Source organism: Saccopteryx leptura, chromosome 9 (assembly GCF_036850995.1).
Source record: "Saccopteryx leptura isolate mSacLep1 chromosome 9, mSacLep1_pri_phased_curated, whole genome shotgun sequence".
NCBI classification, from domain to species: Eukaryota; Metazoa; Chordata; class Mammalia; order Chiroptera; family Emballonuridae; genus Saccopteryx; species Saccopteryx leptura.
Window position 1 is genome coordinate 16441563 of NC_089511.1, and position 12728 is coordinate 16454290.

Here is a 12728-nt window from a genome sequence, read left to right on the forward strand (position 1 = left end):
AGCTCGGGAACTAGGAGAATATTAGTAATAAGAATTACACTGTCAGCTGGTAAGTCCATGTCCGTGCATGAAAATGATGCCATTAGCTTTCCCGACTGTGGGCAGAACATAAAAATCACGGACGAGATGAGGGATCGAAGAGAGAAGAAACCCCACACTCAGGGGCTGGGCAATGGGCAGGGGGATCAGCTGACACGTGTACATTTAGCTTTTGATGAGGTGGAGAGCTCAATACAGTCTACCTGTCGTCTTTGCAAACACTATTTTTCCCCTTTATTTTACCTAACTGCTTTCACTCATAATGTTGGTGAATCATGCAACTGTATTTTAATGCAGTGATTATGAAGTCTGAGAGAGAGAGAGAGAGAGAGAGAGAGAGAGAGAGAGAGAAGGAGAGGAGCAAAGGGAGACAGGGGCTGTCCCCGAGCACACAGGTCCTGCACATCACAGTGACCACAGTCTGTCCCTGAGATGTGAGCTGAGCCACCCACCCCTATGAACATGAAAGAGTCCGGGCTTCAGAACCAGGTGGGCTGGGGTTGGCCTCCTGCCCAGCCATTTCCAGGTCACGGGGGCCTTGGCAGACTGCCCATATGTGCATTGCTGGTAGAGTCCATGCCCTTCCAAAGGGAGGAAGCATGACGGCTCCCCTGCCATGTTTTTGGTGCTGGGGGCACCCCAGTGAAATGTTCCTGCATCTGTGTCATGTGGCTGTAGTAGGGGGATGACATGATAATCCAACAGCACAGTCTGGGCGCGGATCTCAGGGGATAACACAGCCAAAAGGCTGGGCACATAGTAGGTGCTTAATTAAGGCCTGTTCCTTCCACTCCTTACTTCCATTTATGTATCACACCAATGAAGACCAGAATTTACCTGTAGCACCATGTTTTCTAGGTAAGAAAGAGAGTGAGGGTCAGAGGCCTTAACGAGGGCAAGAAGTTGACGTACGGGGCAGAGACCTGAGCCGAAGTCTCTCTGACTCAGACACGTATTGCATTCCCATCAGCAGCTCTCGAAAGTGAAAGACAGTTGCCAGGATCTGAGTTCCGGACATGTGGACTCTTCCCCTGAGACAAGCGGAGGTGGCGACCGGAAAGACGTGGCATGCAGAGCGGGGGAGAGTGGCGTGTGAGGAGAGAGGGATGTGCCCCAGACTGGACAGTCCAGGGGACAGGAAAGGGAGCCCAGGGCAGCCTCACAAGGCCAGACCTCAGCCTGCTCCAGCCTGCTCTAGGGATCCAGGCAAGCCACACTGCCCTGACCTCAAGCCCTGGACCGAAGGGATCAGGCTGGCCACTGATACCCACACATCCTTTAGCACTGGCTTTGTGGACCACAAGCGGTCCCCCAGACCAGTGTGCTTCAACCACCAGTTCGTGGACCTTGCTGGGCCAACCAGAAATTTCGTGCCGGTCCATGAAAGAGTTTACCACCCTAATGTTGTGTGACGATTACAGACCCAATGATTATGTAGGGTCTATAATCTTGAAATAATCCTAGATGCACTAAATTCTAATTCACCTTATAAATGAATCTGTATTTGATTAAAAGAAAAATTCTTGTTTAGGATTAAGGGTATGGATTTAGAGGCTCATCATAAAAGGAAAATAAACCCATCAATTAGAAAACATAACATTTGAAAGACAAGTTATGGTTTGCAAAGCATTTTTCTTGTACAGTACTTTATGTGTTTACTCTCAAAAAAGACCCCTTCAAATCTGCATCTGCAGGTGAGGGAAAAGGTGACACCCAGAAAAGTTAAGCAACGTGTCTAATCCCTGGCAGCTGTTTTTTTTTTTTGTCAGGTCTTAAGTTCTACCCCACGTCTTTGTTTTTTTTTTGTTTGTTTGTTTTTTTGTTTTTTGTATTTTTCTGAAGCTGGAAACAGGGAGAGACAGTCAGACAGACTCCCGCATGCGCCCGACCGGGATCCACCCGGCACGCCCACCAGGGGGCGATGCTCTGCCCACCAGGGGGCGATGCTCTGCCCCTCCGGGGTGTCGCTCTGTCGCGACCAGAGCCACTCTAGCACCTGGGGCAGAGGCCAAGGAGCCATCCCCAGCGCCCGGGCCATCTCTGCTCCAATGGAGCCTCGCTGCGGGAGGGGAAGAGAGACAGAGAGGAAGGAGAGGGGGAGGGGTGGAGAAGCAGATGGGTGCTTCTCCTGTGTGCCCTGGCCGGGAATCGAACCCGGGACATCTGCACGACAGGCCGACGCTCTACCACTGAGCCAACCGGCCAGGGCCTACCCCACATGTCTTAATGTAAAATGCAGCATCTCCCAATCGAGGAAGGGGAAGGTGTTAAATCTGACTGACCACCAACCAGCTGGGTGCATTGCACGGGTAGCTGCTCTGAGACTTCATAATGACCTTGCAATGCAGCGTTCCTCAAAGTGTGGTCCTCAGGGCACGCACACGGCACTCACACGGCACTCACACCGTCTCCCCAGGAGCTTGTTGGAATATGAGCATCAGAGCCCATCCCACATCTACAGACTCAGCATCTCTGAGACCAGCCTGGGCCTGTGGGATCTTATATCACATGCTTCTCAGGGATTTTCATTGGGGAACTTATCAGTAGGACGGGCTTTGGGGACGTAGAGAACAAGAAAGCTAAGTGAATCGTCCAGGGCCCCACAGTGAGGAGCAGCAGAGCCCCGCTGTCTGAAATCAAAGTGCACGCTCTTGAGTCTGACACTAGAGATGTCCTCAGTGCCCATCTAAGCACATGGAGCAAGCAGGCCCCAAATACCAAGCTCATGGGTTCAGGTTCTTTGGCAAGCGTGTGTAGCCCATTAACGGATCCCCATAAAAGAGACATTAATATCTATAACCTAATGCAACGATGTACCCATCATTGTAACAGCAGTCAACGTCACTGGGGGCACTTGAATGAATTACTGATGACTTTCTATCACGTTAAAGAAAACCACATCTGAGCGGCCAATCCCATGAGAAAACAAGAGACATGCCATGATGAACCGGCTAACCTACGGTAGGTGGGTTACGGTGCTGGGTGGGGAAACACCACTCACTGAGTGACCGGATGTGTCCCAGATGGCAGGGTGCAAGTCAGCCAAGGCCACCAGCCGACAGCTTGCAGGGAGGAACGCAGACTTGGCTGTAGAAGACGGATGACTCCTGTCCTTCCTTCTAATCCAGCCCTTCCTTCTCTATTCCCATTCTTCTTTTTTCCTTGGTCATTCAGGGAAGGTCAACTCAGAAGGCAGCGCCCAAGGCCCGTTATATGAATGAAGAAAGTTTCCTATGAAGAATGGCTCACGAGGAATGATGTTGATCACTAGGTAACCAAAGTAGTGAAAGGAGAACCCGAGGGCGTGGTGGCTCCACCCACTGCAGGAAGGAGCCGCCCACCGCTGCTTGCGCCCCCCCCACCCCCCCACCCCCCCACCCCCCCACCCCCCCACCCCCCCACCCCCCCACCCCCCCACCCCCCCACCCCCCCCCACCCCCGGCTGCTGGGGCGGGAGAAACAAAGGGAAGAGGCGGGACCTAGGATGCTCTGGGGTCGGCCCCAGCGCTGGGGCTCAGGACTCGGAGGAGGTGATGATGCCCACTGGCTGGGACGGGGAGCTCTAGCCGGCACAACGGGACTTGTTCTGTAATTGTGGGAATAGCTGCAAAATGTCATCCGCTGCTGCTCCAGGAAGACAGAGCTCCCTCCAGGGCGAAGGAGCCAGGCTGGGGTGCCACCACGGGGTCGGGAGTCTGACAGGACGCCCCCAGGAAGAACCGTGAGGAAAGACGCAGAGCCGCTGCGTTCCCTGCCCCGAAGTATCTTCATCTAAGTGCTTTCCCGAACTGTCCCTGAGAAACGAGCGGATTGGAGGCATCAGAGAACAGCTGAGATTCTAGTTTGCTGGGACGCCTCACACTGTGCCGAGGCTCCAGCTGAAAACGCCTATTATTGTTTGACACACCGAGCGCCTGCTCTGTGCCGGGGCATCCATTACCTCATTCAGTTCTCCTCAAAGTTCCTGAAAATCAACTATTTATCATTCCTGCTGCAGAGTGAGCCAACGACCACCCAGAGAGGATGAGTTCATTCTCCGGAGTCACACAGCTCATCACATCCCGAGCACGTGCGAGCACCACACTCCTGCGGTGCCCTGTCCCGACCTCACACCTGCATCCTGATAGCATCCATCGCGGAACTAGTTCTGCATGCAATGCCCCGCGTGTAGGTGATACACATGGGGCAGAAAGGAAATAAGGCACAGAATGACCTGTACAAAGAAACAAAAAACAAACAAACAAAAAAAACCCACGCCGGGAAGGCCACGTGACAGCTGTCAAACTGCGTCCTTGTTGCTCGCTCCGCAACAAAATGCCCTGAAGCATCTTCCCCGGTGAAGTGGTCTTAAGAGAGGCGCTAGGAAGAAAGTCTTGTCCTGTCAAATGCCATTTGAGATACGCTGCTCACTCCACTGCCCTTGGAGGGTCTCACCAGGCAGGGTCGCAGAGGAAACACGGAGAGAGGAAAATGGCCTGCAGTGAGAAAAGGGTTTAATTCGGCCCAACCAACTGCTTTGCAAGCTTATGTCGTGAATCCTGTTTACTCACAACAATGATTAATATTCCACGGATAGTGCGCTGAGCTGTACCCCCGGGAAGGGGTACAGCCACTCTGAGGAAGACAGGACTTGCCAGGGGCACTGCTGTGCTTCCCTTGAGCAGGCACTGGCCGTGGCCTGTGCCCAGAATGCAGAAGATAGCGAAGTTCAGGGGCAGCACCTCAGTTGACACTATCGGAACTGTAACTGGGAGTGGACGTTCAAGTGTCTAACGGGGAAAGCAGAGACAAGGAGATGGGGACACATCACAGCTAGGAAAGCCTCACTAATTATCTCAGACAGTGGCTTTTTAACCTGACGCCCTTTGAAATGCTTACTGGGCGGCATCTCAAAGTCTCTCCCCGTGCGATGTGTTTAACTGACCAGGAATTAATATGCAGCCCGTATAAAAACAATCACACAGATCAATAAGAAGATAAACAACCCCGTACAGAAGCCGGCACCGGAAAGGAAGAAGCAAATCTCAGAAGGGAAAATAAAAGGCCAACAAACATAAGAAAATACACTCATCTTGACAATAATTGGTGAAATGCAAATTAAAACGATATATCTGTTTTCTGTTGTTTTCGTAATATTGGCAAAAAAAAAAAAATAGATTTGATGCTACTGTGTGCAGGTAATGTAAAATGACCTGGCCACTTCGGAGGCAACCCGGCATTTTTATTAAAATGTAAATTGCGCGTGTGCTCTGTCTCAAGAATCTCCCATCTTAGTGTCCACTGTAGATAAGGGCACAGTGAGGGGAAGTCCGTCCGCAGCAACGTTGTTGGTGGCAGCCCCAAACGTGAAAACAACCAGAGGCCCCAGACTGCAGAATGCCAAACAACGGCGGACACAAGTGAGCCAGGTCTGGATGCACTAACGGTGTCTGTGGTGAACAGGCAGCACCTCAGTCTGTACAAGACAGACACGTGCATGTTTGCACACCCAAAATGACAGCGATATAACAGGCGAGACAAGGTCCTGGAGGAAACACCTCCACCTACTGACCGCAGTTGCCTCTGGGGATGGGCGTGGCCTTGGGGTATCCGGTCCAGGGAGACTCCGGCTTCACCCATATGGTGCTTCAAGGTGCACAAGGCGGATGCATTTGGATGTTGCTTACCCCCTTGCTCTTTAAAGAAAAGCCATCTTATGTGACATGACACACTAGTATACAGTGTGAAATGAAGGCAGATATCTCTTTCCGCTGATGTGGAGCAAAGAGGCTAGAAACATCTATCAGTGAGTGGACTGGCTTCTGTTTCCAGTGTGGCTACCGTCCTGTCTACTTGGCACTAACGGCTTCCGCACAGGAGGAGGGCACAGCCTCCTGGAGCACCCACTGGGCACGGCGCTCAGTGGCAAGCACCGTGCCAGCGCTGGCTCACCTGTTCTTCACCAGAACCTTCGAGGCCCCAGGCTCTTAGGCTCTGGAGTTGAGGAAGTGTCCCCGCGCTCGTTAGTGACAAAGCCTGGGCTGAAACCCAGGTGTGCCGACACACACATCACAAGGTGCGATGGTTAATGTTGTTGTCAATGGGATGGGACTACAGGATGCCTGGATAGCTGGGAAAATGTTATTTCTGAGTGTGTCTGTGCAGGTGTTCCCAAAAGAGATTAGCATTTGCATTGGTGGACTGAGTAAAGAAGATTGTCCCCACAGATGCGCGTGGGTCTCATCCAGGCCGGTGGGGCCTGAGGAGAACAAAAAGGTGGAGGAAGGGTGAATTTGCTTTCTGCTTGAGCTGGGACATCCGTGGATTCCTGCCCTCAGACGTCAGTGCTCCTGCTGCTCAGGCCTTCAGACTGAAGCATATCACTGGCTTTTCTGCTTTTCCAGCCTGCAGATGTCAGATTATGGCATTCCTCGGCCTCCGTAGTCAATGTGAGCTAATTCTGATATCAATCATTCTCTCTTTCTCTCAACATAGATCTCTTATTGGCTCTTTTTCTCTAGTGAACTCTAATACACAGTCTTTCCAAAAACTACAACCTTCATCGTATTAAATTATGCACACATATGTCCATGGATATTTATCTATAGTCTATCATCTATCTCTATAAACATAGATAGTTGTGTTTTTTTTTTGTTGCTGTTGTTGTTTTTTCTGAAGCTGGAAACGGGGAGAGACAGTCAGACAGACTCCTGCATGCGCCCGACCGGGATCCACCCGGCACATCCACCAGGGGCAACGCTCTGCTCACCAGGGGGCGATGCTCTGCCCCTCCGGGCGTCGCTCTGCCGCAACCAGAGCCACTCTAGCGCCTGGGGCAGAGGCCAAGGAGCCATCCCCAGCGCCTGGGCCATCTTTGCTCCAATGGAGCCTTAGCTGCGAGAGGGGAAGAAAGAGACAGAGAGGAAGGGGGGGGGGGTGGTGGAGAAGCAAACGGGCGCTTCTCCTATGTGCCCTGGCCGGGAATCGAACCCAGGTCCCCCGCACGCCAGGCCGACGCTCTACTGCTGAGCCAACCGGCCAGGGCCAATAGTTGTGTTTTTACCAGGGGTTCTCAATTTGGAATGATTTTGTCCCCTGGGGGACAGTTAGCAATATCTGGAGACATTATTGATCATCACAGCTGAGGGGAGAGGGATGCTACTGGCATCTGTGGGCAGAGACCAGGGATGCTGTTAAGCATTCTATAATGCAAAGCATAGCCCCTCACAGTAAAGAATTACCCAGTCCCAAATGTTAAAAAAAAAAGTGCTGAGGTTGAGAAACTTTGGTCTATACCTCTAAGAACTGCTCAGAATTAGACATCCTCAGGAAGGTCTGGCCAGGTCAGTGTTAAATGCCCAACTTAAAGCTTAGTCTCTGAACCCAGATGTGGCCAGTTCCTATAGCTAGATGATCTACATCAATGAAAAATTATTGCAGCCCTGGCTGGACAGCTCAGTTGGTTCCGTTAGAGCAGGGTTCCCCAAACTACGGCCTGCGGGCCACATGCGGCCCCCTGAGGCCATTTATCTGGCCCCCGCCGCACTTCCGGAAGGGGCACCTCTTTCATTGGTGGTCAGTGAGAGGAGCATAGTTCCCATTGAAATACTGGTCAGTTTGTTGATTTAAATTTACTTGTTCTTTATTTTAAATGTTATATTTGTTCCCGTTTTGTTTTTTTACTTTAAAATAAGATATGTGTAGTGTGCATAGGGATTTGTTCATAGTTTTTTTTATAGTCTGGCCCTCCAGTGGTCTGAGGGACAGTGAACTGGCCCCCTGTGTAAAAAGTTTGGGGACCCCTGCGTTAGAGTATCGGCCTGATACGCCAGGTTGCGGGTTCAATCCCCAGTCAGGGCATATGCAAGACTCAACCAATGAATGTATAAATATGTGGGACAGCAAATCGATGTTTCTCTCTCATGTGTGCTCTCTCTCTAAAAATCAATCAATACATTTTAAAAATTATTGCTCCCTGCTCTTTGGACAAAAGCCAGTCAGGTTCTCTGTAGCAGCTAGGAAGACCAAATCAGAGAGCAGCAGGGTCAAACCCAGTCAAAGAGGATGCAGCTGAAGCTGAGATACAAGGCGAAGAAATGGTTAAAGATAGTCCCTTTGATTATTCTTACCCAGAAGAAAAAAGCTCATGAATGTCCCAAACCATTAGGCCAGGAAAGTGCAAGGAATATTAGTAACTAAACAGAAATAACCCATGTTGTGTTTGGAGTCTTTTCTTTTTTTCTTTTCTTATCAGATAGTATTTTGACTTGATAGGTCTGGATAAATAGGCTTGCTGAGTATTTATGATCTCCCCTTTCAGTGTGAATTCTTCCCATTTTCTGTCTTTTCAAGTCTATCTCCAATAGTGAAAAGGTGCCGGCAATAATATAAACCTAATTCTATGCTAGCACTCATTTAAAGAAAAAATAATAATAATAATTAAAAAATGGACTACGACCTCCTGTAAAGCTCTTAGAAATAATCAAGTCTCCATATCTGCCCAGAATAACAGTGATTTCACACGGATAATAAGGTGTAGAGAAGAAACACCTAGAAATGCAGTGAAATTAATTGCTGTTTTTCAAGAAGCTGCTTTAAAATGCAGTAACTAATTGACCCTCTGTTGGAGACAGTTTCCCCCTAGTTAATAACCACTCGTCCTAGACATGAGAAAGACAGATTGCTTCCATTTGAAAACAGTCTCCACTAAAAGCAAATGATGGAGAGACCGCTGCATTCGCCAGTCCGTGCACCATAACCAGTTGGGGTTTCCTGAGTTGCTGTTACTTTTTTAGTCCCATCAGGGGGATGTGCCCTCGGTGGTCCTACAAAATGTGCTTCTGCGCTTCCCTGAGTCTGAGCCATCTGTTAGTCCCCGGAACAGTGTGTATCTGGAGAGGGTTTCCCTGAGTTCAAGAATAAACCGTGTGCATGGTCACTGCCCAGCTTTGCTGGAATATTGGCCACTGGCATTCATTCGTTGGGCTGAAAGTTTAATTTGCTCCTGTTCCAATGACTGGGTTCTGGGAGAGTCATCCCAGCTCCTAGGAATCTTAAAGAAATGTCCTAGGTGACTCCCCATCTCTAGTCCTTCCAGCTATTCCTGCAACTGAGACAATAGTTACTAAGTCTGTTAAAACAACAGTCACCCCATCCTTGGGACCTATTCCATAAGAAACCCAAGGACCTTAGCATGTTAGCATTCTACAGATATCTCCAAGGCTGTCTGCAAATGTGTGCTTCAATCAATACTCATTAAGATGACTTTACATATAGAAACACCAAAAATACTATATCAGTCTACTACGTAGAATGAGAGTGAATACAGTTGTTTCCCTTATCCATGGGGTATATGTGCCAAGACCCCCAGCAGCTGCCTGAAAATACACAGTACCAAATTATAGGTAGTCTATGTTTTTTCTTATACATACATCTACTTCAGCTTCTCTTCGGCATGTCTGATGTTTTGTCTTCGTCTTGTACCACCCTCTCTGTTCTACCCTGATTCTATTTCAAAGAGGCTGGTAATTTTCAGGACATGCCTTAGACTTCTTCTATTTTTAACTTATCTCCAGAAGGATGCTTCTTCTGTCTTAGGCACAGGTCCTAATTATTGACTTTTTAAATGTTTTTGTTTGTTTTGCTTATCCCAAATTGGAAAACAATGAAACGAAGCCCTGTGCTGTAAAGATCCAGGGTAAGCCGTGTGCATGGTCACTGCCCAGCTTTGCTGGAATATTGGCCACTGCCATTCATTCATTGGGCTGAAAGTTTAATTTGCTCCTGTTCCAATGACTGGGTTCTGAACCATTATTTATAGCACTTTTTCTCATGCAAATAAATAATCCAGAATGAAGCCCTTCACTTGCTGCCACTTTTATTTTGGCATCTCTCTAGGTTATTATTTGCATGTTTTTAAAAGCAAGCAGTAATGCAGAAGTTAAGCAAAGCCCATGCATTAAGCAGGGCTCTGGAGCTATTAGGTTTATAATGAATTTCTCGGTGTTTGTGGATAGTGACCTGTTAGTCTCATCAGTGATATGACTCGGAGTTCAAGTTAAGGTTAGACAGTAAGCTGTGTGTTTGTGTATCTGTATGTGCATGTGTGTGTAAGACAGAGTGATGGAGAGAGAACACGTATGTGTGTGTGTGTGTGTGTTTAGGAACACACATGGGGGAAAAAGAAAAGGAGACGAAGCAAGAGAACCAGATAGATTCAAAGACTGCTCCGTCTCTCGGATCTCTGAGCTGTTCGGTGCTGAGAAAATGCTTCTCAATCTATTCCACCAACTCAGCAACGTGGGGTCCTATCCCCTTTTAAATCCACGCTGTTGTGCAAGGTGTCTTTTTGCGTCGTCAAAGGTATTTTACTAGAAAGGAATATCGACTGTGTATAGTCTGAGGTGTTAACACCTTAGATGCACATGTTCAAAATTTGCCTGTGCTGTGGAAGAATTTATAAACCAGAGAGAAATTCTCTGATGCCCGACAGTTTGAGAAAATCCATCAATGGCATTGTCTGCCGTGTTAAACAGAACGCTTCCATTTTCTTCCGTAGCTACTTGTCTATGCAATTAATTAGTGGGTTTTTTTTTTTTTTGGAGCCAATTTCAGTTACTTCTATTTCCTCCCTATTAACCTAAAGCTGTACCTTCTAATTGTATTTTCTTTTTTTTTTTAAGACCTCTACATTTGGAATGATCCAGTCTCTATTTTCCTTAAGGCTGAATGGTGGGGTTTTTTTTTTTTTTCTTTAATAAGATCATCACAAGTTAACCTAGTTGCTGTATTTTATTTACTTTTGATAGATGGGGGTGGAGGAGGGACAGCAAGAGAGAGAAAGATCAAAAGGTTGGAATAATTTCTCTATTTTCTAGTTATTTTTTATTTCAATTTATTTCTGTTCTTATCTTCATCATGTGCATTTGTGTAGTTTCTCTAGTTTAGGATTGAGTTCTCAGTTTAACATCTTAATGAGACCAATTAGTTTACTTTATTATTTCTTATCTAGTAAGGAATTGGTTTACCATGATGCTGTGTCTCGGGCTGTATAACATGCTCTTCGTGTAAGTATTCTCACCTTTGTTTTATTTCTAAATAATTAGTAACCAAGGTCCTATTATTCTTCAAAATTATTGAGAGAGAAATTTTAATTTTCATTATTTGTTTTCATGTTTATTTTTAGTTTGTATTTATCTGACATTGAATTTGAAAAAGTGACCTTATAAAAATATTTGCTTTAAGGGGTTTATTATGCTTGTTGTTGTGGCTTAAAATAAGCTCAAGTTTTCTAAATCTTCCAGAAATGCTTTAAAAACTATTGATTTTAATATGTACTCTTATTATTTTATTTAAATTTGCCTATTCACTTATGAATATTTTCTGCCAAGTGTAAGAGAGGTGGGCTACCATCTCCGAAACCAAATATATTTTTATAAATTTCCCATTTTATTCCTAACATTTTCAGCCTTATATATTTTGATGCTATGTTATTCGGCAAATAAATTTTCATGACTAGTTTATCTTTCCTGTAGATCACAAAATGACACTCTTTGTCTCCTTTAATATTATTTGGCCTGGAAAAAATTTGTTGGAAACTAATGCCATTGGCCCTACTTTCTTTTTTGCATTTCCTTGATAATATTTTTTAACCAAATTCTTCAGCTTTCTTTGCCTTTAGTTTTATGTAACCCTGAGTAGGAATTTATTGTTGAACACAATAAGAGAAGTTTGGGCTTCCCAATCATTGGAAAGATAGTGTTAATTAAACAGAATCTTTTTAAATGACCTAAAAAAAAAAAAAAAAGGCCAACAGAACCTTTCCTTGGTGGCCCCTGCACCCTACTCTGGGTGGTTGGTGGCCCCTGCACCCCACTCTGGGTGGTGGCCCCTGCACCCCGCTCTGGGTGGTTGGTGGCCCCTGCACCCCGCTCTGGGTGGTTGGTGGCCCCTGCACCCCGCTCTGGGTGGTGGCCCCTGCACCCCGCTCTGGGTGGTTGGTGGTCCCTGCACCCCGCTCTGGGTGGTTGGTGGCCCCTGCACCCCACTCTGGGTGGTGGCCCCTGCACCCCGCTCTGGGTGGTGGCCCCTGCACCCCGCTCTGGGTGGTTGGTGGCCCCTGCACCCCGCTCTGGGTGGTGGCCCCTGCACCCCGCTCTGGGTGGTTGGTGGTCCCTGCACCCCGCTCTGGGTGGTTGGTGGTCCCTGCACCCCGCTCTGGGTGGTTGGTGGTCCCTGCACCCCGCTCTGGGTGGTTGGTGGCCCCTGCACCCCACTCTGGGTGGTGGCCCCTGCACCCCGCTCTGGGTGGTTGGTGGCCCCTGCACCCCGCTCTGGGTGGTGGCCCCTGCACCCCGCTCTGGGTGGTGGCCCTGTACCCCGCTCTGGGTGGTGGCCCCTGCACCCCGATCTGGGTGGTGGCCCCTGCACCTTGCTCTGGGTGGTATCCCCGGCTGTGAATTATCAGCCCTTGCTTCATTCACTGGTGGCCACTTCTTGGAGCGCCTGCTTCAGCAAGCATGCCTCTAGGATCCCAAGTCAATTCCACACTCTGAGAACTCAGGTAAAATGGGGGAGGTAAATAAGATGCCACTCCTAGGTGAAATCTCAGTGTTTACAATAACGATATTACCAGACAAGTACTTGATGTATTTCTTGTCCCACTGCCGTCTGGTCCAATACTTGTCACCACACAGTGAGGCCGTAACAGG

General features: G+C 48.0%; 1 non-coding gene across 1 annotated transcript; it reads right to left on the bottom strand.

Moving 5' to 3' along the window:
• Nucleotides 1–2172: 2172 nt before the first annotated feature.
• Nucleotides 2173–2248, bottom strand: TRNAD-GUC (transfer RNA aspartic acid (anticodon GUC)). Its single transcript has one exon. It is a non-coding gene; the product is annotated as a tRNA-Asp (tRNA).
• Nucleotides 2249–12728: the final 10480 nt, after the last annotated feature.